General features: G+C 51.2%; 1 protein-coding gene across 10 annotated transcripts in view; it reads left to right on the top strand.

The window, feature by feature from the left end:
- LOC125184459 (nucleolar protein 58-like) overlaps positions 1-24,462 on the top strand; it is a 55,198-nt gene that overhangs the window by 14,007 nt on the left and 16,729 nt on the right. For all 10 annotated transcript variants that reach the window (XM_067002214.1, XM_067002215.1, XM_067002209.1 and 7 more), the window contains exon 2: positions 21,558-21,694. The gene's annotated coding sequence lies outside the window, so the exon portion shown is untranslated. The remainder of the gene's footprint in view (positions 1-21,557; positions 21,695-24,462) is intronic.

Raw genomic sequence — 24,462 nt, 5'->3', positions numbered from 1 at the left:
GTGGATTTACGCTTTTCGCCTTCGCGCTGCAAACGGGTTTCATGCTTACGGTTGCTTCTGCACAATTATTCCCTGTTCTGGGTGGAAAGCGGGCTCCTGTACAACTCCTCTTCCATATTTGCATAATTAAGAGCAATTGCAGAGCATTTAGCCCGCTCTTAGTATTTACATCATAAGCCTCATGATATTTGCTTTTCTTAAACCTCCCCACGCGGCCCAGAAATCCCCCCCCAGGCAGTAGGTAATTTCACTTGCGAGCATTTTCAGCAAATGCCGAGGGCCAGACCTGAGCATGTCCTGGCGATGGATGTCGTCAGAGACACTCCTTCACTTTTTATGTCCTTTGGGGAACGAAGGGTGGAAAACGAGGGGTGCACGCAGCATCCTTGTGGCCAGGGACCAGCTACAGGAGGGCTGGGGAGCTTCTGCTGTGCCCGCCGGGAGCGGGGGGAGCCCTGCGGGGTGGTAGCAGGTCAGTGCCCGTACCCTGGGACAAGGGCACGGCAGTGCCTTGATGTCAGCTGGGACATCATGGTGTTACCATCCTAAAAATGCATTTTTACCTATTGCTTTTTATCGTGGTAGTTGGTTGTGTCAGTGACACTCGCCAACCAAGCCCCCTGCCTTCCCCATTAGCCCCGCACTGGGAAACTCCGCCCGAGAGCCGCTTACAAAGGGTCTAATGAGAGAGGAAGGACTTTTTTCTGCTTGTGGAGAAGCCTAATTTTCTTCCCTAAACCTTTGCCAATGACAGACACTCTCGTAAAGCATTTTTATTGGATTTCCGAACAATTTAATTAGCGTCTCCGTCGGTGACGGCTGCAGAATTGGTGCAGAGCTGTCCCTGGGGATGCTAAAACAGAAGCGGCGGCCGTGCTCTGCGTGCAGGGGATGGAGGGGGGATGACGACGGAAACAGCGAGCGCAAAAGGGTCTGGGGAGAAACGGCTTGGCCCAGTGCCTTCGGGTGTCAGCTTCCTCGAGGGGCTCTGCAGGCTGGGCACGGCCCTGGCAGGGCTCCTGGCTGGGCTCCTGGTGTCTCGAGGCGGGCACGTCCCTGAGTCATTCCCTTGGCCTTGGGTAGAGCCAGGGGAGCAAGGAGCCCGCCCCACGTCCAGCCATGGTCCCTCGCCACCCCAGCCCGCTTTGGAGCGGTGTGGCCCAGGAGCCAAGCCCTCAGTTGCCCCTGCGACCTCCGGCTGCCTCCTGCTTCATACTTGAGGAGCTGCTGGCTCCTGAGCCTCATCCAGATGCTCCGAGACCACGTTCGGGCTGCTGCGGTCACCAGGCTCGGCAAGAAGGGCGCCTGTGGGTGTTATTTGGGGGGCAGGGAGATAAAGAGAGTGGGGGCAGCTGTGCCGCACAGAGGCAATGTGTTTATGAGCGCCAATTCCAACCAGCGCACAGGGGCTGTCTGTTTTATATCAGCGCGTGGTGTCCGCGCTCAGCTCCTCTTTTATATGGGTATGGGACGTGCTGCGGGGCTCTTTTGGAGGCCACCGAGTCGCACGGGTTCCTGCATCCCCGCCGCAGCTGCACCAGCATCTGGATGGCTCGGTGCGCCCACCGCCTGCGCGCCGTGCCGTGCCGTGCCGTGCACCGTGCCGTGTGCCATGCCGCTCGCAGCGTCAGCAGCAGAGCTGACGGCTCCCCAAATCCGAAAAAGCAGGAGATGAGAAGCAGGACAGGAAAGAAACAGAGAAAGCAGAGGGTAAAGTCACGCGCTAGGGAAGGGCTGATGGAGAGCAGCCAAGAGGAGCGCTCATGGCTTCCTGACACGGGTTTCGGAGGAATTTTGCTGTTTGGCAGCAGAAATGGGGGTTGCTGAGCCCAACAGCAGCCCTGAGCCCCAAAACTTCCACTCCTCCAAGGGAAGGGCCTGATGATTGCATGTCCCAGGGAAACAAAACCTGCTTTTCAGGAAGAAAAAGTAAAACTGATAGATTCAGACTGGTTCGAAGGAAGGGGACTGCTTTACTTATGGGGGAGATGTATTTAGTGTTATCCAGTTTATTAACACATCCTCTATTCTACACGCAGGGACAAGCCCTCTCTCATTCTCACTGACCTGTTGTGTGCAGATTTTCCTGCATGGCTTTCAGGGATTTCAACCCAAAAAGGATTTCTTCCAACCTAGAAGGAGGGTGGACCCGGCACCAGGGTGAGAGACCCCGTATTTTAACTGGCATCACTGCTCACGTCAGATGGAGGCTTTTTTAGGGAGCACAGAAAGGAGATTTTGCCCTGTACAATGATTTTCTGCTAAAGGAGGGAGGCGGAGAGGAAAAAAAAAAGCACCAAACTCTTTCATTTTTTATCGTAAAAAATGGTGGAAATGACTCTATAGCAGCAAATCTGTCCCTGTGGATATCCTCTTTGATGTGCAAAGGAAAGGAATGTTTTAGCTGATCTCAATATTTTTAATTCTCTTGCTGATTTCGAAACCCTCTTTAGCTCTAGCTACCAAAGGATGGCAGATTACCCTGTAAAAGCAGTTCTGTTATTGTCTCTCTTAACCCCAGCTAGCCTTCAATTTCCTCCCATCATTTTTATTATGTCTTCTTCCAGCTGGGAATGAGCAATGAGCTTTATTAGAAGAAAAGGTGAGAAATGCAATAAGAAAAGCCCCCCCCCCACACCGTGCCCAAGACAGACACCCCGGCTGGGTATGCAGCGCAGCACCTCCAGGACCCAAAGGGATGGAGCTGCAGGGGCTCTCATCGAGCACAACTTGCCTAATTCAAAGGGTCCGGTCAAAAGTTTTCTGGCGTTATTATTATTTCTGCAAGGGATCCGTGCCTACGGCGCCTTTGTCAGCTTGGTCAAATCGTGGTTCCTTTTCAGAGCCAGGTTCTGCTCCTCCACTCTCAGGAGGAAAACATTTTTCATGTCATTGGCATAGGGGAAATGGGGAAAAACAGGAAAAATATGGGAGAAGGTAAGCTTCTCCTGCTTTTCTTTTTTTAATGCTGGAAAAATAAGTTTCTTTTTTTCCCCTCCCATCAGTATGGAAGATTTTTGTTCAATGAGAAACACAAGAGAAGCTGCCAGGGGAAGTTTCCTGTTGAGTTAGCCCCCTACTCATTTCTTTCTAAATTTTCCAGAAACATGACGAGTGTCTCTCTCATTAAGCTCTTAGAATAAATTCAGGCCCTTAAAAGCCTTCCACTGCCCCCCTCCCCCCCCACATTATTACAGTCTGTTGTGCTGCTTCTGCATTTCCCACACAAAGCTCTAACGTAATCAGAATATTTTTGATACCAGGACCAGGCAAATGTCTCTTTACAGTCTCAGAATACTAAAGATTTTTTTCTCCAGTGGAAACAGTAAGGTTTACAATTAAGCAACCAAATGCTGCTTGTATTTCAGGAGATATTTGCTTCTGACATTCAATGCATCGTTCGTGTGCCGGTTTTACGGTGCCACTGGTGGAATACAGAATCTTTATTCCTTATATTGAAGATTTCACTCCTTTACCCTCTTTATTTGCTCCAGGATTGACTCTTGATGATACAGCTTGCTTACTCGGTGGATGGCTCTTTCAGATAATTGTTCTATTGCTATTAACACAAGTTCAAATGTTGTTTAATTGTGGGAATATACAGAACATTGTTGCCGATCAGGGTCATTTGGGAAGCGAGCTGAATGCTGATAGGGCTGTAAAGGCAGAGTTTATGCAGGGAGCCTCGCTCGTTCTCCTTAACGCTTTCTTTTTCATATCATTTTAAGATCTTAAAATAGTAGCTGTCTAGGTACGCTGACGGGCTTAGCGAGGGAAGATCGACTGGCAGATAGCAGGCGGCGCAGCAGCCCCAGCTGCAACAGAGCACTGGTTTTGAAGTAATAATATATGGTAAAACTAGCGCGCGTTGTGAGATAAAGGATGTTCTTGGGGCTGTGGGTGTTCAAACAGAACACAACAACATCTCTATTCATTCAGCACACTGTTTAATTCACAGCTAAGATAGATCCCGTGTAATTGTAGCTTAATCCTGGTTGAAAACTCCCCGACAATTTTTGGTAGAAACCGGAGTTTTATTGGAGAAATGTTTTCGCTTTCAGATCTGTTCTCCTTCAACGTTTGATTTTATAAAATCATCCAGCAACAACAACAAAAAACCCCTCAACCGCTGTAAAATGCATCTGGAACCTGACAAACAAATAGGGGCTGGAGCCAAGAAGAAATCAGCAGCTTCCATCAGATTTCTGCTTGCTGGAGGGCTCGGGGGGAGGTGGCAGGTTTAGTACAACAATCCCTAGTTGCAGGGTTTGGTTTTCTAACACATAAGTCAACACCGTCTCGGGAGAATTTGAACAAAGACAAAATAAATCTACTTTCATTTACATTTTCAGCAGAATGTTGCTGCTTTTTCCTGCTCGTTTCCCCTCTGAATATGTGGTCCGGTTCCACCCGACAGAGCCAGCCCTCGCTTACAGCGTGCTCAACACCGCTCCTACCCTGTCCGTGGCACGCTCGTGTCTTGGCTCCAGGTGAGAGCACTCTGGAAATGATTTTGTTTCTCCTCTCATTCGATCTTCCCCTGCTTCCAAGTCTCTCGCTGAAGCTCCTGGAAAGGGCCTTTTCACTGTGCAGGAGGAGCCCAAGCAGGAGCAGGAAGGTCCTGCTGTACCCTGGGTTAGTCTTAAGGGTGTGTGGAGTTACCACGGGGAGAAGTACTCTCCTCTTTTGGGGCAGGGTCCAGAAAATCTGTCACCCCACTTTTTCTCTGCTGGGAAAACCCACCTGTGGTTAGGGGTCAAACCCATCTGCTTACAATTGAGTCTGGCCACACAGATGTTGCCAAAGCTTGTGCTTTGGTCCCGGAGCCCTTGATAGGAAGGAGGTGCATGAACCTCGCTAGGATGCGTTTGCAAGACCCACTGCCCAGCAGCAGCTCTGCCACGATGGGACTGGCCTCACCCCATCACGTGGGCCTGAGCACCTTGCCTCACTGTACCTCTGCACCCCCAGGCTCTCCAGGGTCTTTCCCATGGGGAAAATACTGCTCCGTCCCTCCTCGGAATGGGGATGAACAGCTGAGGAACATTGCAAGCCCGGTTCGCAGGCTGTAATTGCTGTGCTGTGCTGCACGAGGACCTCAGCATCTCCCCTTATCTCTGCAGGTAGGCAGCAGGGGAAGGAGCTAAACAATTACGGGGCTTTGCAGGAAGCCTTTTGGGCAGAATGAATCCTTCCTGCAACGGCACATCCTAAAAATGCCCCGCCTGCCTCCCGGCCTTCAAAATACCGCCAGCGCCTTGGCTGAACCAAGAGCACCATCGCCCGGCTCCTGCAGGGCCCAGCTCCCTGCTGTGCTTCCCGTGCTCTTTTCCCACCTTTCTCAGCTCTTCTTTGGGGACCATAGGAGCTGTGGCGGGCCCCCGGGCACCGATCAATGCTCAGTCCCTGCCGGTCCCTGCAGCCGCTGGCCCGTGGCTGAAGCCGGAGCGTCGCCCTGCTGTGCAGAGGTTTGTAGGCTGTAATCGGCTTAATGCTTGGCTTGGCCGGTTGGTACCACTAAATGGCACAACGTCAGCCGCCTTCCCCTCGCACCCGAAACAAAGCTCCGCAGGCGTGGAGAGCTCGGCGTGGAGGCTGGCGGGATGCGGCGAGTACCCAGTTCAGCTCTCTCCTTCTTGCCCCGAGCACCCTGAGCCGGGACCTGCGCCCACCCGCTGCCGGCAGCCCGGGAGCTGCAGCTGAGCCCCAGCTTTGTGCCCTGGAGCCGTCTGCGGTGGGGTGTCGGTGTCGGTTCGTGGCGGGGAGGCGGGTAAACAAGGCCAAGCCTCCGTGAACTGAGGAATGCTGATTGGGTTTATCTGCACGATGGAGGTAGGAACTTATTCCACAGTGCTAAGTGATACAGGTAATATTTCCAAAACAAAATCTCCAATTTGAAATCCAATTAGGGTTGCTAAGTAACAACATAGTTAACCAGCCAATATTTGCTAAACCCAGGCTTTTGCAAGCAAGGGAACAGCTTCAACAAATTGCACTAACAATATATAAATAAGCTAATACTAAACCAAAACAAAAACGTGTAGTTTACTGCAAAACAAAACCTTTTAACATTGACTGCGAGGATTTTCTCGTTATCTGCATGATTTCAGAAGCTGTTTTACTGCTTTCGACTTCCCTGGCTGGGCGCCTGTACTTGAAGTGCGGCGTTGGTGGGACGGGGAAGGAACCTGTGTGTTTGCTCCACGAGGTACCGTGTAACCTCCTGGGGAGCATGTGCCCCACGTGCCTGAACGGGGGGCCTGAAAAGCAATGCTGATGGAAAAGGTTGCTTGAGAATGCTCTTTAATTGTCAACTGCTTCAGTATAACTGGTCTCACCCCAAAAGTTGCTGCAAGTTTTGCTGAAACAGGTTGCTTTCCACGGCCGATCCAGGCGGACACATGCATTGACTTACAGATTCCCCGGTGAGCTCAGCTCAGAACAGCCCTGTGAGCCTCCTCGCTGCCGAGCTGTGGTGGCTCTCCTCCCTGCCCAGCCTCCTGCAGGGCCCAGCGGCTGCTCTGGCTCTGGGCATGCTTGGGACAACCGCACACCCCACCGGGATGTCCAAAACCAGGGCAGTGCTCAGGCCCCAGGCACCAGGGGTCGACGTGCAGAGCCAGGCCAGAAACCACCGGGCACTGCCTCAGGTCTGCATGTCCCGCAGCTCTAGCAGCATGCCACTGGTGAGCATCCTGCTTTTTGTTTCGACTCCAGTTTTACTTTTTAAGCGCTCTGTGGTCTTCCCTGTTTGGCAGGGCTCAAGGGAATGCCTTGGGGGTCTGCTCCCCCTGACCCGCCGTGCCCCCCCTTTGCCGGCCGGTGGTGGCGGGGAGCAGTATGGGATGGGGAGCTGAATTCTCCCGCTGTGCTGCAGACAGCAGCGAAATGGGGATTTTCTGGGCTGACAGGGCTCCCAGACACCGATAGCCTTCCACGCCTGCCTTGTGCAGATACCTCAGCGGCTGAGCCACGCTCGCAGGAATCAAAGGCTCTTGTCGTGCTGGAAAGACCTCTCCCTCCTCGCTGCTTTATTCCGCTGTAGCTGCTGTAGGCTAGCAAGCCTCCTGCATTTCTTTGGCTCCTTTGGGTCCTGTAGGAGTGGAAGTCCAAGGCAATGGGCCTCGGCTGATGCCTGGGGCATGTTGATGTGCCCTCTGTGAGGAAAGCTGCTGCTTCGGTTTCCTGAATGCTCATTACAGCAAATTGCTCTGTCTCTGTTCAAGGATCTGTGTAAATATATGGACTAGAGATGGCAGGAGCTGCAGACTAGCATTTTTTATCAAGGGAAGATTATATTTCACGGCTTCCTCCTTTTACATCAAAGAAAAGCAGAAAGTCTTCCTTAGATCAACCTGTCTTGAAGCCGGTGTCAGACTCAGTTACAAGCTCCCTCCTCATTTTCGTGGTGCCGTGTTGGAGCCCGGCTCGCGATACCTGCATCCCCAGCTCTCTGCCAGCACCCCTGTTGGGGGGGGGTATGGGGAGAGAGCCGTCACCCCAGGAAATCACGCAGGCAGCCCCCAGAACCACGCATCCACCCCACGAGGAGAAGTGCAGTGCCTTGTCTGATAATCCCAGCAGGGACACGAGGCTGCCTGCAGCCCCTGCTGGCTCAGAGCTTATGCCAGGGGTGAGACACAGGGAGGAAAGCTGGCTGGGGCTTGTGTGTGCTCCTCTGGTTTTCCAGCGACTTTGGGAAGCTTTGAAACTTGTCTGGGGCAAAAACAGCTCGACTCCTGACTGCCCACATCACGCAGGCTCTGTCATTTAGTAAATGCAACAAGGGAGTGGGAAAGGAATGGACTTATCCCCCCGTCTGCCAAGACGCGCAGCCTCCTGCTGCAGATCCGGGCATGGAGAGGGAGAGGAGCAGTGTCCTGGCAGACCCGAGGCACCTGCACCTGCAGAAAGCAGTGCCCAGGTGGCACTGCTGGCCAGGCTGTCCCCCTGGCAGTGCAGCTGGGACCCCAGGGACTGGAGCCTCAGGCTCTTGCCCAAAGTCAGCAGCAAAGTAAGGCATCGTGCCGGCCAGCCGAGGCGGGATGTAATGGAAGTAATGAACAGCGCGGCTTCAAATTAAAATAAAGCTAATGGAAAGGGCAAAGACCTTAACTGTCACTCTGATGCATCTCAGCAGAGTTGGTTATACTGTGCTGAGCTCACCAGCTCCGGGTAGCGTGACCCCCCGGGTCTGAGGCTGGCGTGCCATCCTAATGATGCACACCCACCCCTCCCAGGGGGAGCGGGGTGAAGGGCTTGAGGAGTGAGGGCTCGAGGGCAGACACCTTTATTTAATACACCATGACAATGCATAACTGAAACTCTTTATCTCAACGGATTTTGCTGATAGGTGGCAGTTCTGGCATGGGTCTGATGCAGTCTGTCCCGGTCCTTCCAATGTCATTGCTTTAGCTTTTGTCCCCGTGCTGCCACTTCGCTCCTGCCGTTCTCATTTGGAGGGGAGTAGCACGTCCCTAAAGCTGGGGGACAAAGCCGGGAGACCCTGCTAGGGCCGGTTCTTTTGCCCCCTTGGTAAGGATACTGAAAGCTTTCCCAGCTATGTAGTAGCCACCACCACAACAGTTAAGAGCTTTTCATGGCGGGCAGGGGAAGCAAACAGAGATTTCCCTTTAGTTTCCTTGAAGGTCTTCTCCAAGGAGAACAGCAAAGTGGGGCAGAAGGCCAGCCTTCTCTCCAGGTCGCCTCTCACAGCTGAGGCTTTGGTTTGAAAATGCTCTTGGGCAGCCAGGGAATGAGTATTTGTCAGGGGAGTGCTTTTGAGGAGGAGGGCTTTGTGCCTTGGATGCTATAAAACCACTTCTGGGAGCTTTGTCTTACTCCTTAAGAGGTTTTGTACCTAACTGAAAATTCAGCAAACGCTTGTGGGTTGAGAAAATAGAGCCTGGACCAACCACATGTACCAGAGGATGAAGGGGTGGGGAGAAATCCATTAAGGACCCCGAGTGTGAAAACTGCTGGGCTGCGACCCCCAGGTGTTTTCCCTATCAGAAATGCCTAGCACGTTTCTGCGCCCCACTCCCAAAAGGAAGAAGTGCTAAAAGTCCTCATTATAGGGCCGGACTGTTAAATCCCAGTAAGTACCCCCCAGGTTTTCCGTGCAACGACAGATGCTGCGGTGCCAAACCTGAGCATCCTCACGCGGAGCGTGCCGGGGGCTGAGGAAGGCGGGTGCCTCCAGCAGCGCAGCACATCGCGTGTTGGCAGCACGCAGGCGATGGGAGGCTGCTCCCGAGGGGTGCAGGAGCTGGCAGGTGCTGCCCTTGCGGCACCGACCCGCCGCCCCTGTCCCTTGCCGGTCCCCTGGGCTCTGCCCTCCCCTTCCCCTCCTCTCGCCGAGTCAAGAGGGGAATCGAAACTCGGAGGCCTCGACGTGGATCGATCCGTCAGTAACCTGAGCAGAGAGAGGGGCTTCTGCTGACTTGGGCGAAACGACCCGATGATAAATTGGATCAGAAAAACCGCTGGGTGGTGGTGCCTGGGGAGGCTGCAGGACGGGGGACAATAAATGGAGGCTTTGAAATGCCACCCTTGTGGCCGTGGCTGTTAATGGTGAGATGTGAGGTGCTGTGGGAGGCGGGGGCTCCCGGTCCTGTCCAGGGATATGGCAGCTGTGCAGGGAGCGTGCCTGGTTTCAGGCCGATAAATGAGGCTGGGCACTGCAGAGGGTGAGGTGGAGGAGTGGCAGTGTGGCCGTAGCAGCTCTCCGTGGCTGAGGGTGGTGGAAGCAGCCCAGGAAATCAAGCGGCATGAAGTGATCGCTCCGTCTTGTCCAGAGGAAGGAGGGGGAGAAAAGGCTTCCAACACCCTCTCTCTTCCAGGAGTCTGTCTTTCCCAAAAGCTACTCTGCTGTCACCATGTCTGTCCACCTAGTCTCACTGGGCACCCACCAGGGGAACAGGGGCAATGCCGCAGCCGGCAAGATGCTTATAGTAGCACATGGGAGGGATTTTTCTTACAAAGCAAACCATGGGAGCTTTGGAAGTACAGTCCAAGCCTGTTTGCAAGCTCTTCAGCGAGCCTCCCTGGCACCTTTGCAGTGGCTGTGCCCCAGACTTCACAGGAGGGTTGCTTGATGGGCTCAGAGCAAAAAGATTTGGCAAGTGTGGAACCTCTCTGCTCGGCCGGGCTGCAGGACAGCCCGCTGGGCTGCACCTCCTGGTGCTGGGCCCCGCGCACCTTGAGCCCAGCTCTGGGAACTCTTCCTTGCAGCTCGAGTGCTTCCCGGAGGAGCAGTGCCCCAGCAGTCTTGACGAGGGCTTTCAGCACAGCCCCAGCCTTGGCAAACCATAGGTGGCAGCAAGGTAGCGTCGCACAGGGGCAGAAAGCCTGGGATGCTCTTTGCTGCAGTGAGCTGTGGCACTGCAGGACCACGCAAGAGACCTTGCTGGAGGTCGCGGAGAGACTCACGCTTCCCTTGCTAAGAGCTAAGGGGGAGGACTGAGTCACGCACCAGGGCTTAAGCTGCTTCCCAGGTCCCTTAGAGTAGAGCTTAAGGCAGTGAAGCGATCTCGATGGGGAAGAAGAGGAATTACTGAGCATCAGGCAGTCTGCCTGGGGTATGCCAGGCGTCCGGGGCATGGAAAGGGATGACTACGGGTCTGTAGCAAGGAGAAGTTGGGGTGTGGATAGGTGGTCGTCAGAAAGGATTAATGTATGTCCTGCTGTGGCTGCAAGGCTCGTAAGTGCATGTTTGGTTACAGCGGTTCCTGCCGATGTGTGCGCCAGCACTGCTTATTTGGGGTGCTTCTGCCTCAGACCCAGAGCTGCTGAGGATGGGACGCTCGTCCAGAGGTCGATGGAGCCTGAATACCTCCTGCATACGTAGCCCTGTGCTGCGAACCAGTAGCTGCATGAATATTTAGCATCTGCTGCTCTCTACTCTGAAAGGATTTTCACGCTAGGTCCATCTGCTCCGATCCAGCGAGGATGGGGCTGCGTGGGGCAAGGGCAGGGACCCGGCCGCGGCAGAACCGCGTGCCGTGGGGATGTGCCGTCCAGAGGAGGCTGGAGACAAATGGCACCGCCAACAGCCAGTGTGACAGGGAAAGCAGCAAGTCGGGGAGCAGCTGGCAGCGGGCATACTTCACTGCCGAACACATGTGGAAGGTATGGATGTACAGAGCACGGGTAATAAACCGAGAAGCTGCCGACAGCTCCCCACCCTTCGCAGAGGAGGGGAGAGGAGGGAATGGGCTCGACCCCTGCTCCTCCCAGAGGTGGGGAACAATTTAAACACCGAGCTAAAGACCGCGGGCTCTCACAGTGTTCATCAGCTTGGAGCAGCTCAGTTGTAAAGGCTGGTTTGAAATGAGGTCTGGAACTGGAGGGACATGGAAAACAGTGAAACCATGTTGAAACCATGAAATGCCTGGGGAAATCTGAAGGAAACAGCATAACATTTAAATGTGCAACTCCATCCAGAAGAGTTGATTAAAATGTCACTGACTCCTAGGAAAAAACAGGTCTTTATGCTGGCCCCTAATACTGCAAGCTGGAAAGATGTGGTTTGCAAAAAGGCACCTCCTGGAGAGACTGCGAGTAATTGGTTGTGAACCAGCCTGAACAAGGCTCTGAGGAAAAATAACTGTGGTTTTTCCCTATCAGCCTGAAACCAAGAGGGCTGGCGTGTGCAGCCAGGCTGGCTCCTGTCCCCTGCTTGTCCCCCCAAGCTTTGGGCTCTGCCCGGACCCCCCCACCTCCTGGGAGCATCAGAACCCCTCTGCCGTGCTCCTGCAAGCCTTTCCTACAGCACTTCTTTAACTAGCAAGCTTTTGTACAACTTTTTCTTACTCAAATGAGTGTGTGACAACTCCCCACCAGCTTGGACTGTGTCCATGCAGCAAGTTCCTCACCCACGCCCAATTTCCCTGCACTGGCTGCTCGGCTTACGGGTCAGCGTCAGCGGGAAGCCTGGCTGCAGCAGATGCTGACAGTACGAAGCTCTCTCTGGCAAAGGATCAGAGAAGGGCCACTAAGATGCAGTTGGGGTTGGAAGGCACCTCTGGTCCAGACCCCCTCTAGCAGAGGCACCCGGAGCTGGGGGACAGCCTGATGTGCCCGGCGGCTGAGGTCTGTGTGACTCCCTACCCCGAGGACCTTACTGAAGCCGAAGTGGCCCAAGTAGCCCGGACCTACCATAGGTTCCTGCTAGCACCACAGCAGCTACAGGTGGAGGACGGAGCTGCTCGTAAGAGCCCTTGAGTACTGCATTGCCCCCTGCATGGTATTGGATGGCTGCGTTGTGTTCCCTCCTCCCAAGTGTGAGTTTTGGCGGTGCCCCCTCACCTTGTCCGTGAGTAACCATACATCCCAGGCAGCTGCACGGAGCTGGGTGAGCCTGTGAGGGGTTAAGCGGTGTCACTGTCTCCTGGGTTAATGATGTCCCCAGATGATGCAGGCAGAGCATTATTTACTGAGGACACCAAGCAGGCAATCGTTCTTCGGGAGAAAGTGATAAATCTTGCTACGTCTCAGTGATCCCATCACTGTTACTTACAGCCGCAGCGGTGCAAGGCTGTGCTTGCTCCTTCCCCCTGGATCCTGGAGCTGGAGGGGAAGCTGGAGGGGCTCCTGCTGGTGTCCCCCCGCCAGCCCGGCCAGCCCCAGCCCTGCCCTTTCAGGTGAAGGTGTCCCTGTCATTCAGGAGTGTTTTTTGAAGGTCAGCCCTGTGGCACATTCAGTGCAGGTCCTTACATCTCCAGGAGCGTGCCTTGCACCCCTGCTAGTCAGGCAAGCATGCACTTAGCTGGATACAGCAGAGATCTTCCACTTGGCCCCTAAATAAATAGATGAGCTGGCTGGATTTTGCTTTTTAAAAGCAGAAAACATGTTAACAAAATGAATGCTGGTGGTTTTTAGTGGAGGAAGCAAGCCCTGGGGAGGCTGAGCACAGGCTACTGGTGTCATCGCTGGGTCCCGAGACCAGCCTCGTGATCAAGCTGCCTGCTGGCAGGGCACAAACCCCAAAGGAAAGATCTACAGCCCCATGCTTTTGGGGTTTTATTATATGGAGTATGCAATGGAAAAAAGTGGCCACCCTTCTCCAACAGTTTCCAAATGGACATTTCGCCGCCTGCCCTCAGGTAGGAGAAAGCACTGAGCCCTGGTTCCGGCGGTGTTGCCCTGGGTGTGATACGGGCTGTTGATACTGGGGGTCTCAAACCTCTGGGGCTCACTGCCATGAAGCTCAGGTGGGTTTGGTGTTCAGCTCAGATCCTCCACCTTACTCCCCACACCCAGCACAGGGAGCACATGATTAAGAGGGGGGCTCTGGACCCCAGCATATATAAACCCCAGTGCTGAGGCTTGGCTGTCGTCTGCACCGGTAGCTCTCCTTGTGAGAGGTTTGCTGACTGTCCAGCTGGTGAAAGTGGAGGGAATAACTGCTGTGGAGTAATTAGGAGACTTGGTGCCTTTCCTGCTCGCTCCCAGTATGATGCTCTGCGCCCATAAATTACAAGCTGATCCCGCACCTTTTCAGTGTAAGCTTTGATCTAATAAAGGATTTGTCAGGCTGAATTGCTACCAGCGTGATTTGCCAGCAATTAATGCTTTCCATTGAAACTGCCGCATGCCAGCAGCAGAGGGTGTCTTATTTATGACAGCAGGCTGGCCTCCGACCTCTGTGTGCCACATGCCGCTGCAGGGCTTCGCAGAGCATTGATGGAGAGCTCTGCGTGGTGCTCCTCCGTGTCTCCCTCTGCTTGTAAGGCTTTGGGCACCAGCCATGAAAACCCCTCAGGTCAGTGGCTTGTGTCCCAGTGACCACATGGAGCTGAAGAGTCCCAGACCTGACTCCAAGGGAGGCCAAACCACTCTAAAACTCACACAGCGCCGCTCTTGCAGACCTCTGGGTAATGGTGCTGGCCCCTATGGAGCTGGAAGTGGAACAGGAACATGCTGAGGCTGCAAAGACAAGCCATTGCTCTGTAGACGTGGAAGGATTGTTCACATGCTGGAAGGCAGGAACATCACGGAGGAGCATGCTTGCATTGAACAGTTCCTACATGAGGCTCCTTGAACTTGGTGGCACGAGCATTTGTGGAGCAGAGGCCAGGATAAGGGGGAAATAAATATATTGTGGCCTGCAGTTGTGCAGAAGAGTCACACTGACATACCTGAGCAATGAATCTGTGCACAGCTATAAGCTCCATTCTCTTAAAAAAAAAAAAAAAAGCTGCGACTCTTCCTCCATCTGGCCCTGACCTCCAGCTTCTACCCTTCATCCTTTGTGAAGATGTGACCTTATCCTCCTCAGGAAGAGCCATCTTGGCTGACCAGGAAAGGCACGTTTCTGTCTTGTCAACCTTCTCAAGCACTTCAGAGGGGGAATGGCCATCAATAAATGGATTTTCTTGGCTCAAGCCCTGCCCAGTTGAGTTCTTGGATAATTTAGTGCGCCATTTCCTGATGCACTGCTAAAATGTATAGCGTGCAGCTGGCGAGAAAGGAGCCAGATCTTGTCTGCAGAGATGGGGTCATGTCCTGCTGGAGGAGGGGGTGTAGCGGTGTGTCACCGAGTGTGACCTACATGGTGTCCGGCGAGGATTGTTGTTAATTGTATTGAAGAAGACAAATGGCCATTAGCTCAGTCTCCAAAGGACAATAACTGTACTAATAATGAAGCTGAACTCCCTAATACTGATCTCTAGTATCTGTGAAGTTATATAATGGATGGAATATCATTAGGCAGGAGGAAAATGTCCAAATATGGGAGGTGTGGGGGGGGAGTTTACAGAATTTGCTGAGATCTGATGCTTGCTGCAAAACTTCAGAGCCAGCTTTTTTAAAGCGTGGAGACCTTTGAGTCTAATTTTTTATCCTCCTCCCCTTCTTTCTTTTTTTTTTTTTTTAAGACAAAATTACATTCTAGGCAACGATTGCAGTGACATTAAGCTCAAGTGATCAAAAAGTGTTTTGCTGCACCAATGTCAGCTGTTGAAGGGACAAGCGCTTGTGATGAATGTTTGATATCTGCCCATCTTGCTTGATATGTATCCCAGGAGGAGGACAGGAGACAACTTGATCAGCTCAGCAGTCCCGCTGGCATTTCTGTGGCCTCTGGAGCCATATTTCTCAAAGAACTTAAGGCCATCTGTGCAAGGGAGGGTCACACTTGATACTGCTTTGACAAGGAGCCTTTGGCCACGGCTATAGGGCAGAGGAGGTTTTCCAACAGAAAATGCCAATTTGTCATAATTGAACCTTTTTGCAGTTTCTAAAGGAAAGTCAGAAAAAAAAAAAAAAGGCGCTTTCTATTAGTAACATTAGGCTGGAACTAGAGCAGCAAGCAAACCATGGCACCATCCTGCACGTCCTGTTTCACCACCAGTCCAAAGTCCCTCTGGACCAGGAAGGAACAGTGAACTGGAGCATCCTGGGGCTGGGGACTTGACACATGTGAATGTTATCTCTGTGATAAATTGCCAGGTGATGATGTGATGAATTGCATTTATCTTGAGCAGCTGATGGCCCTGTCTGCTCTCCACTTACTGCGACACGTGGTGTAGAGTACTCCCATCCTCAGAACCACCTTCAGGCAGCAGATGAGAGCTGCAGAAGCAACTATAGGATGGCTAAAGGCATGTGGACTTGAGGAAGAAGTCTCCTGCATTTTTGGGGGGGTTCACAGGTAAATTTGCTTTCCTGGAAGCAGAAATGCTGCAGCTATTCCAGAAACCTTCTGCATAGTCTTCCATAACAATCAGTCTCCTGGCTGTATGCTCTCCAATAACATCACCTAAGTGATTTCCCCCCAGGCAATAAGGTTAAGTCATGGGAAACAATTTCTATTTTTAATAACATTTTTTGCTAAATATCCTGTCCCTGACTTTCCCCAGAGGCTTAGAATCCATCTGCAATAAGGGGGCTTTAAAAGGGCTTTAATAATAAATATAATACCGCCATTCTTTTATGCTTGTAACTATTCATGCTTGAGTGAATTCCCTGATCTTTTTATGGGTCTGTTGAAATATATTGTGCAAGTCAAGGGCAGGCCTGTTTTTAAGCTTCTTGTGTTCCCCTGCTTTAATTCTTTTTATCTCTAGCTAACAGTCCAGATAATGTGGTCCTGATGTTGTATTTATCCATGCACAATAGCAACAAAGCCCAGGGAGCAGCACACAACCTTGCTGCATCCCAAGGGGCTGTCTCTCAAAGACTATAAGGGCTCCGGTAGGAGTACTGCACTGAGCTACATCACCAAGAGACTTCAGCAGCAGGACAGAGACGTCTACCATTGGCCCAAAACTTCAGTCTACCTGCCTTGACTTGGAGAGGAGTTTTAGAGCCATCAGAAATGTACGTTTGAAACAAACAAACAAAAAAGCATCCTTCTCAATACCTTTTCAGTCCAGCCCTATATGCATCCTGCAAAGGCATTCCTTTTGTTTACTTCTAGAGTTTAAACAGCCTGGAGATCCGTGACTTCTCCCTCCTCTTTTAGGAACCCTCAAGAAGCAGACTTCCTCTCTCTGAAGCTGTCAGAGCTCTGAAGGCCTCAGTAGCCCTGAGCAGCCTCACCTGGGCCCTCCACCCAGCCCACTGCTCTACCAGCTCCATTTAATCTCAGATCTGAGCCTTCAGGTCTGACCAGAGCGATGCTGTAGGTGTGCCTGTGTCATCCCCCAGCAGCTGCTGCAGAGAGAGCCTCTGTAGCTTCTTTCCTTGGAGACTTTTTTCATCTGAGCTGTTGCTTTCTGTGTCAGACCCTTTTCATCTCAGATCTTTCTTTTGTTGAGCAGCCAGGCTGTGTTCCTGGATGCTCAGCTCTTCCCTGTGAATGAGCTTGCATTTGCTGGAGCCAGCGAAGCCCTTGGCTGGCACAGCTGAGGGAGTTTGCCCTCTGAGCATGACAGTCAGAAGGATGGGAATTTCTGAACTAATTTGCTGTAAACAATGATCCATAATAGGTCACTTCTCCCTTCAGCAGCTCAGCAATTAAATCTATCGGAGACATGAATGTAATTGGACTGCTGGCAATTAGCACTTGCAGGCGCTGGAGGAGTCTGGAGGGCTCTTCCAGTGACTTCCATTGCACCACCTTGGATTTTATTTGCCTTTTGGCTGTGCTTGTTCAGCCCAGGAGTCCTTTGCTCAAGGATACCTGGACGCCCAAGGGTTTGAGGTGTGTAAAACTGAAGGCTGCTCGGTAAGGAGAAGGCACGGGGCAGCCTCACGGTGGTGGACCCTCGTGAGGAGAAGGTGGGCCGGGTCCAAGCCCTGCTTAGTGCTGAAGGCAGCCTGTCGGTGGCAGAGGCTGGCTGGTGGTGGGCCAGAGCAGGGCTGTAACCGGGGCCGTTGGTGTCTGTGCTGTGCCTCAGCTTCCCCTCAAAGGAGCAGGGGTCGCTTGGGAGTGAGGAGACCAAGCGGGAACCCTTTGTGGCCTGGCACATGTCGGGTGTCAGAGCAGGGCCGGGGACTGCATCGTGGCAAGTGGCTGGGCTGTCCCTGTTCCCCCAGCCCTGGCAGATGCGATGGACAAACCACTGGAGGTCAGAGGCACAGAAATGACAGCGGTCACTAATAACTATTGGATTCAAGACGATAATTCAAGTATGTGGGCACCACCCGGACAATCACAGTGTGAGACAGACGTCCTCCTGGCAGGTATGAACGGGCTTTGATCATGCCTGTGGCTTCATGACACCCAAGGAAATAGGATTTATCTTGGGTTAAAAGGGGAAAAAGAACCTTGTTAGAAAAAATACACCAGATACCCCAGAGCTGGGAGTAAAAATGTAATAAATTTTAAATTCTTGAATGAAAATGTTTCTAATCCCAGGTCGGGAAGCATGAAGGAGCTCTTTGAATTCAATCTACAGAGCAGAAACTTTGCCAAGATCAGCCGTTGCCTAAAGAGTTTGGGTTGGGGCCAAATTCGGAGGCCGGCTGCCTTCTTGCTGAGCAGGTCTCTGGGGACAGCCTCAGAGTGCCGAGCTGAGGCTTCCAAGAGTGGCCACTGATGTTCGAGGCAGCTGATGTTTGAGGCAGCTCGAACCAGTCACCTTGAAAATCGGGGACTTTCATATCATTTCCAGTTGGACCATTAAGTATCAAAGCCCATAAAATCATTCATCCTCTTCTGCTGTGGCCTCTTCATTCTGCCTCCCCCTCTCCTTCATGGTAAACTGTTTCATCCAATAGGGTTTGTCTGAGGTACTTTGGATTTCAGCCACATATATATTATTTTTATCTATCCTGCTATTTTGTTGGGCTTCTGTACATGCAGGATCACTGTTTTATCTGTAATTTTAACAGTGAGGATGTGAATTAGAGGATTTTTATTTCACTTGTGGCTTTCCATCCACTATTGTGTATTAAACCAAGCTTTGCTTGAAGACAATAATAATAAATATCCTTTGTGTCTTCCCTGTTACAACGTAGTGATCTGTTTGTCTGTATGAGAGAACAGTTCTGCAATATCATCACCCAAAGTCCCCAATATCTCTACCGTATCCCAGTTAATTATATGGTGCTGCTGTTTCGTATGGACCCCAGTAGGATCATTTTGCTGCAGACATTATTCTGGGAGGAAAGTAGATGCTATTAACTTTAACAAACAATTTTTTAAAGTGATCAAACCCACCCAACTCTGGCTTTCTGCAAAAGTCCCAAGAGAAATCTGTGCTGCAGATGTACATGCTGGCATTGTCAGCATGAGTGGAGCTGGCAGGATTTAACCAGAGAAGGAGAAAACTTTCTTTGATTGAAAAAGCTTACTTTCAGGGTAACAAAGATGATTATCATCAGTGGCAGATTGTTTTGGGGACCTGTCTTCCCCGCTGTCCTGCCAAATGATTGATAATATCAGGAGTTTTGTGTAAACAAAAAAGCATTAAAATATAGTTATTCAAGAAGTAGAAAGTACTGCTGTTTTTTAGTGAACCAAAGTTTGGAGGGGGCTTTCATTTTTGTCAGGAATGGTTGGAAAATCGAGGAGGCGCTTATTTGCCTAGCTCTCATCATACCACAAAGCTGGGGACCTTCTCCAGTGACAGCATCTATGGGCAAGCTTGCTGGTCCTTCACTGCAGCTGTGTCTGGTTCATGTCACTTCTAGCCTCTTGCTCCTTCTTTCCCTCCTGTCATTGCCTATTCAGGGCGGTGCTCGGGCTGTCCCCTGTGTGAAGATGATGACAGTCAGAGAGCAGCAGCCCTGGCTCAGAACAGGGAGGCACGCAAGCTTGTGGTGAGGGAAAAGAGGGCTTGGCATGCCTTAACCTCAGTGTTGTGCAAGTCAGCTGTCTGTTGAAGGGTGGAGAAGCCCTTTCCAGCTCTGTGGGTGTGGTGGTGAGGAGGGGACACTGCTGACGTCAGGTTATTCAGGGACGGGGGATGCATGTCAGGCATGCTTTGGAAAACCCTCTGCAAAGCAGCGTAGGTGAAGCTTGTCTGACCTGAGATGAACACCACGTGTCAGATCTTCTCCATCAGTCAGTCTTTAAAACTTGGTCCAGCTGAGAACTACTGATCATTGTTAAACTGTTCTGTAGCTTTTGCAGAGCGTTTCCATTTACATGCACAGTCCAACCTTCCTCTCAGGCAGAATAAATAACCAATAAATTATTCAAAGGAGCATTTACCATAGGTGAAAATTAACACTTGCATCAGTGCAGGCAATTGGCTCCTGGGTGGGCTCGGCTCCGTTCCAGCTGCAGGGTGGGACTGGGAGCAGCCGGGAGGACCACAGGCTGAGGTGGGACAAACCACTTTGTCCCTGGGAGCTCTTCAGGTCCCTCCAGGCACACTCTTCAAAGGAGGCTTAGGGGACACAGGGTGCTTTTCCCAAGGCTGGCAGGAAATCGTGATGCCAGGATGAAGCTGTTGCAGAGGAGGTGGAGAAGTAGGAGAGGCAGCCGTGTTCTGTCATGTTGAGAGAGGATGAGACCTAAGCCTGGAGAAATGCTGACCATGAAAGAAAATAGACATCTGCTAGCTCTGGTGGCTCTTGCTCTCGCTTGAAAAAAGGAATAGGTCTGTTTGCAAAGGAGAGGCAGATGAGAAGCTAGATCCTGCTGCTTGGAAAGCTAGATGAGGCTGAGAAGATATTGCAGCTGCACCCTGAAAGGCTGTCTTGCATCCAGTCATTGAAGGTGACTTCCATCCGCTGGTGTCACCACAGCTAACCATAGCTGTGGGGTGTGGAGGCCTCCAGGGCTTTCTGGCAGCCCTTCAAAGCAGCAACACCAGTGCTGTGCAAGTGGGTGCTGCTCAGGACCTCAGGCTGATTCGTCAGGGGATGCATGCCAGGAGATAAGAGTACGTGTTCCACGATGCAGCACTGATCTGCACATACTCATCTGAGCTAGGGCGCTGCTTGGAGCTGGGCATGCAGGCAGGCAATCCCTCCTGCTGCCGGCTAATCTGGTTTGAGCAGTTTCTGCCCTGATGCTGGCTCCTCGGTGTCATCAACCTCCCTCTCCTGATCAGAAGTTACTGCTGGTTTAGTCCTGCTGGCATAAATGTTGACCTGACTGCTCCTTAACTCACTCCAGATACGTTCCTGGAGTTAAAATGCATGCAAGGGTCACTTGGCACGATGTTCTTTCTTATTTACTCACTGCAGAACTTTTGTTTAAATAACAAAAAATCCATACTTTGCTAATTCATGCTGGAGGCTAAGTGTAAAGCAGGGAGGAGCAGGGGCAGCCTGGTGCAGTTTTTCTCATGGTGTCCGGGTGGCTGTGTCCAAGGGATGCGCCCCAGCTTGGCGTATGGTGCTCAATTCGCCCTTCTGGGTACCAGGAGCGGGCTCCCTCACCTTCACATCATACTTCTACAAGCAAGGTAGGGGACACCTAGAGGAAAAAGCGCAGTGGTGAGACTGCAGCTTGGGGGGGATGACAGGTGGGAAAACTTCCAAATATGCCTTGTATCGCTGCACGGCTGGGAGTCTGGCAGTCACACAGCTGCTGAGATCACCCTGTTAGTCCTAAAAACCATCTCAGGCAGCCCATGCATTCCACATAGATGTTTGTCTCCAACTGTCCTTTTTTACTCTGTCTCCAGCCCAAGGGCTTGCTGAGGGGGTGGAAAACTGTTTCGGGGTGTGTGGTGGGGTGGATTTTCTTTCATCAATGGGCAACAGCAGATTGGAAATTTCCATTTTGTTTGCTATTAAATCCATTTGTGTCTGAGAAAGGCTTTACTGAGAGAACTTGGGTCACTTCTCATAATGGAGGAGTGCCCTCCGCTCCCCAAGAGCCACAGGATGTGGGTGCAGAGGGCTTGGACCTCCTGTGGGCCCCAGCTGCTCAGCTCAGGGTCCACAGCTGAGCCCCATGGGCAAAGAGCTGCAGCTGCCTGTCCAAGCCTTGTTGGTTAAATCAGGATGCCTACAGGAAAATGCATCCTGAGCAGACCAAGAACTGGTTAAAGATCTGATCAACATGGCCATCATGCTCTACCAGCATGAGTCACCCCTGTGTCTTGTTCCTTGGCCTCTTGTCCTTCGGAGAATGCAGCATTTAATTATTATTTTAATAACTTTTTTTTTTTTTTAAAGCTACTATGCCTGCTTTTCTGATTTCACAGATTTCTGAATTCTTGGGAGCAGCAGCTTATCCTGCCGAGGTCACCTGTTCATCTGTTTGCTCCAGTACAGCAGTGTCATTACTGTGTTGCTCTCCAGCATTAGGCTGCAGCTCGGAAGAGGCAAGAGCCGTGTTCAGGTATCATTTACTTCAAGGATAGCCCTGAACTCTCTATCAAGAAAATCTGAGCTCCCTGTAGGCGTGGGTTGGTATCTAAGAAGCAACAGGCTGACTAAGGTTGTAGATGTAATGCTGAGCGTGCTTTTCTCCCTGTGTATCAGCCCTGAAGCGTGTGTTGGGTGAATGGAGTATTTCTTCTTCAAAAGGTTTGGGCATTTCATGTGGCACTGCTTTGACTTTTAGGGGGGAAATCATCAGGGCATTAATTACAGCTGGCCAGGAAAATCATCCTGCCTGCCTGAAGTTACTACATAATTCCAATAGTATTTCGGGAAATGTTAATATGGGTTCTTAGAAGAGGCAGCCCAAGGAGATGGGAATATTGAAATATTCCAGGAGTCCATTGTGAAACAAAGCACGAGGGCTTTACCATGGAGAATCTCTTCTCTAAAATAACCCAGGTAACTCCAGAATAAAAAGTAGCTATTAATATTAAAGGCAAGTGTTACCTGGTGCTTTAGTCCCCACTGAATTCAAATGCTCTTGGAAAGCACAAAATTAAGAGGAACTGTTATGACAGCTGGAAAAGGAAATATCGTACATGAACCAAAGTATGAAACCTGAGGAAAAAATGTCCTGTTGGTGCTGTACCAAAGTCCATTAATGGCAAACTGTGGGTTTTTGGAAGAAACAGGTACTTTTGTAATCCTAGAACAATTCTCTGTGAGAGAGAAGCCTCCCTTTTCCAGGAGAACCCTACAATTTTCGCTATTTTGCAAGGGGTGGGAATTCTGCAAAATACCGATAAGTGAATTACACTCTTCAGGGTTCTCAGATTTTCTTCCCAAGGACAACATCCCCTAACCAGTGCAACCACACCAGCATTGCTCCCAGACCCCTTCCTAGCTGGCCGACATTGCCAAGTAGGTGATTTTCTTGCCCCCTGCCTCAGTTTCCCCATCAGCAGACTGGAAGCAGTGGAGACCAACTTAATCTGGTGAAACCCACTGAGGCGAAAGCAGCAGTATCTGTTGTCAACCTGAAACTGAACAAGTTGTTTGTTTCCAGCTAATCAGCACGTAACATAAAAGGTCACTCTGGTTGTAAAAGCAAGATGCTATTTTAGGCCTAAAGATTATTATTAAAGTGGAAATGGAAAATAACCTGAAAAGAGGGATTGAAAACACAACACAAATGTTACCCATATTTCACTGAAAACAAGAAATTGCTCGAGTCTTGACAGCATCCTTCCTCCTACAAGGATGGATTTTTATAACAGTGCATTATTAATAGTCACATCAATGCATGACTCAGAGGAGAGACTATCTGGTAAATAGAGGCTGGTTGGGATATTGCCATGTTACATTAACTTTATTTCTGTTGGGCCACGTATTTCCACCAGTTTGGGATTATTCTCCTTTCCTTGTCAATAAGGATGTTTGAAGTCATTTCCGCAGAAAGCCCCATTTGTTCTCAGCACGAGCATTTGCAGTAAGCCTACACTTTCCTCAGAATGAGATCCTTTCTCCATCTCTACAAGCGACCACAGAAAGCCCTGAAAGTCTCCCTGTAGGTGGAGGGCTTTGGTGGCATTTGGGAGGGTTGTGCTGTAGCCACCTATGTCACTGATCTTCCCAGTGGGCTCAAGTCCAAGGGAGCAGGTGCCTTTTGGGGAGTCGTTCTGCCTCGGGGGCTTCTGTTAGAATTGAAATGCTTGCTAGACACAAATCTGTCTTCCGTCTAGATTTTTCTGGGACTAAACAAGCCATTCCTGTGGAAGCAACCAGAAATTAGCCACTCATGTTGGAAGTAAGGTGCCAGGATGGCTGTAATGACTCTGGTGCAGAAGGTGCCAGATGCAGGCCTGCGTCCTGGCTCCCCTGCTCCCCCCAGTCACTACCTTTGCCAAAAGGAGTAACACCATGCTTTCTTTGCAGCTTACTTATACTGAAGCGCTGGCTCGCCTGTAGATGCTGCCCAGTCTCGGGACGTATTGCTTTCAACACAGCCGGAGGCGCAGAGAAACAGGCTGTTGGAGTTGTAATTTGTAGGTGTTTTGGAGGGGTGCTTTTTGAGATGAAGATGCCTGAGTAGTTCGGATGCCAGCACTGCCACAGAGCTCCTCCGCTGTTGAATAGCTTCTCTCATGCCTCTGTGCCCAGGGAGCCTTGCACTTACACAGGCAGGTGGAAACCCTCCCTTGGCAAACATGTCGAGGGGCTGGTTCTGCAGACGCCTGCCACCAGCTGCACTATGTCCTGCTGTAGGTAATGCTGCTGCCTCCTGACATGATTAATAGCGCTAAGCCCCGAGCTTGAGTAACAGCTGTTGCCACGATCAGGCCTCCAAATGAGGTGCCAAATAGCAACGAAGCAAGAAAGCCCCCAAACCCCAGCGAGGCCAAAAAAAAAAACAACCCAGGGAAAATAATTCTTGTTTCTGTGCCCTGGGGTGTAAATCCAGAAAACCTCTGTGCATCAGCAAAGTCAGGCCAACAGCATGGGTTTTCACCCTGGATGCTCAGGACCCTTCAGAGCTGTGGGTCCTGGTGGATCCGAGCAAGGGGGCAAATCCCTGCCTGGCACAGGCTGCTTGTGCTGCAGCACTACCCAGGGAGCTGCAGAGGCTGCCTTTGTGTAACCAAGGTGTTTGCCGAAAAAAACAGGTGTTGTTTCTGCTGCTGGATGTGAATGCTGTGAGCTGTCATCTTGGCTTTCTCTTTTTTTATTATTTAGAAGACAGAACAAATACGAGAAAATGAACTGCAAATAATGACTAACAGCACT

The sequence above is a fragment of the Anser cygnoides genome, chromosome 9, assembly GCF_040182565.1.
Source record: "Anser cygnoides isolate HZ-2024a breed goose chromosome 9, Taihu_goose_T2T_genome, whole genome shotgun sequence".
Lineage (NCBI taxonomy): Eukaryota > Metazoa > Chordata > Aves > Anseriformes > Anatidae > Anser > Anser cygnoides.
This window is presented reverse-complemented; position numbering and strand designations above follow the sequence as displayed.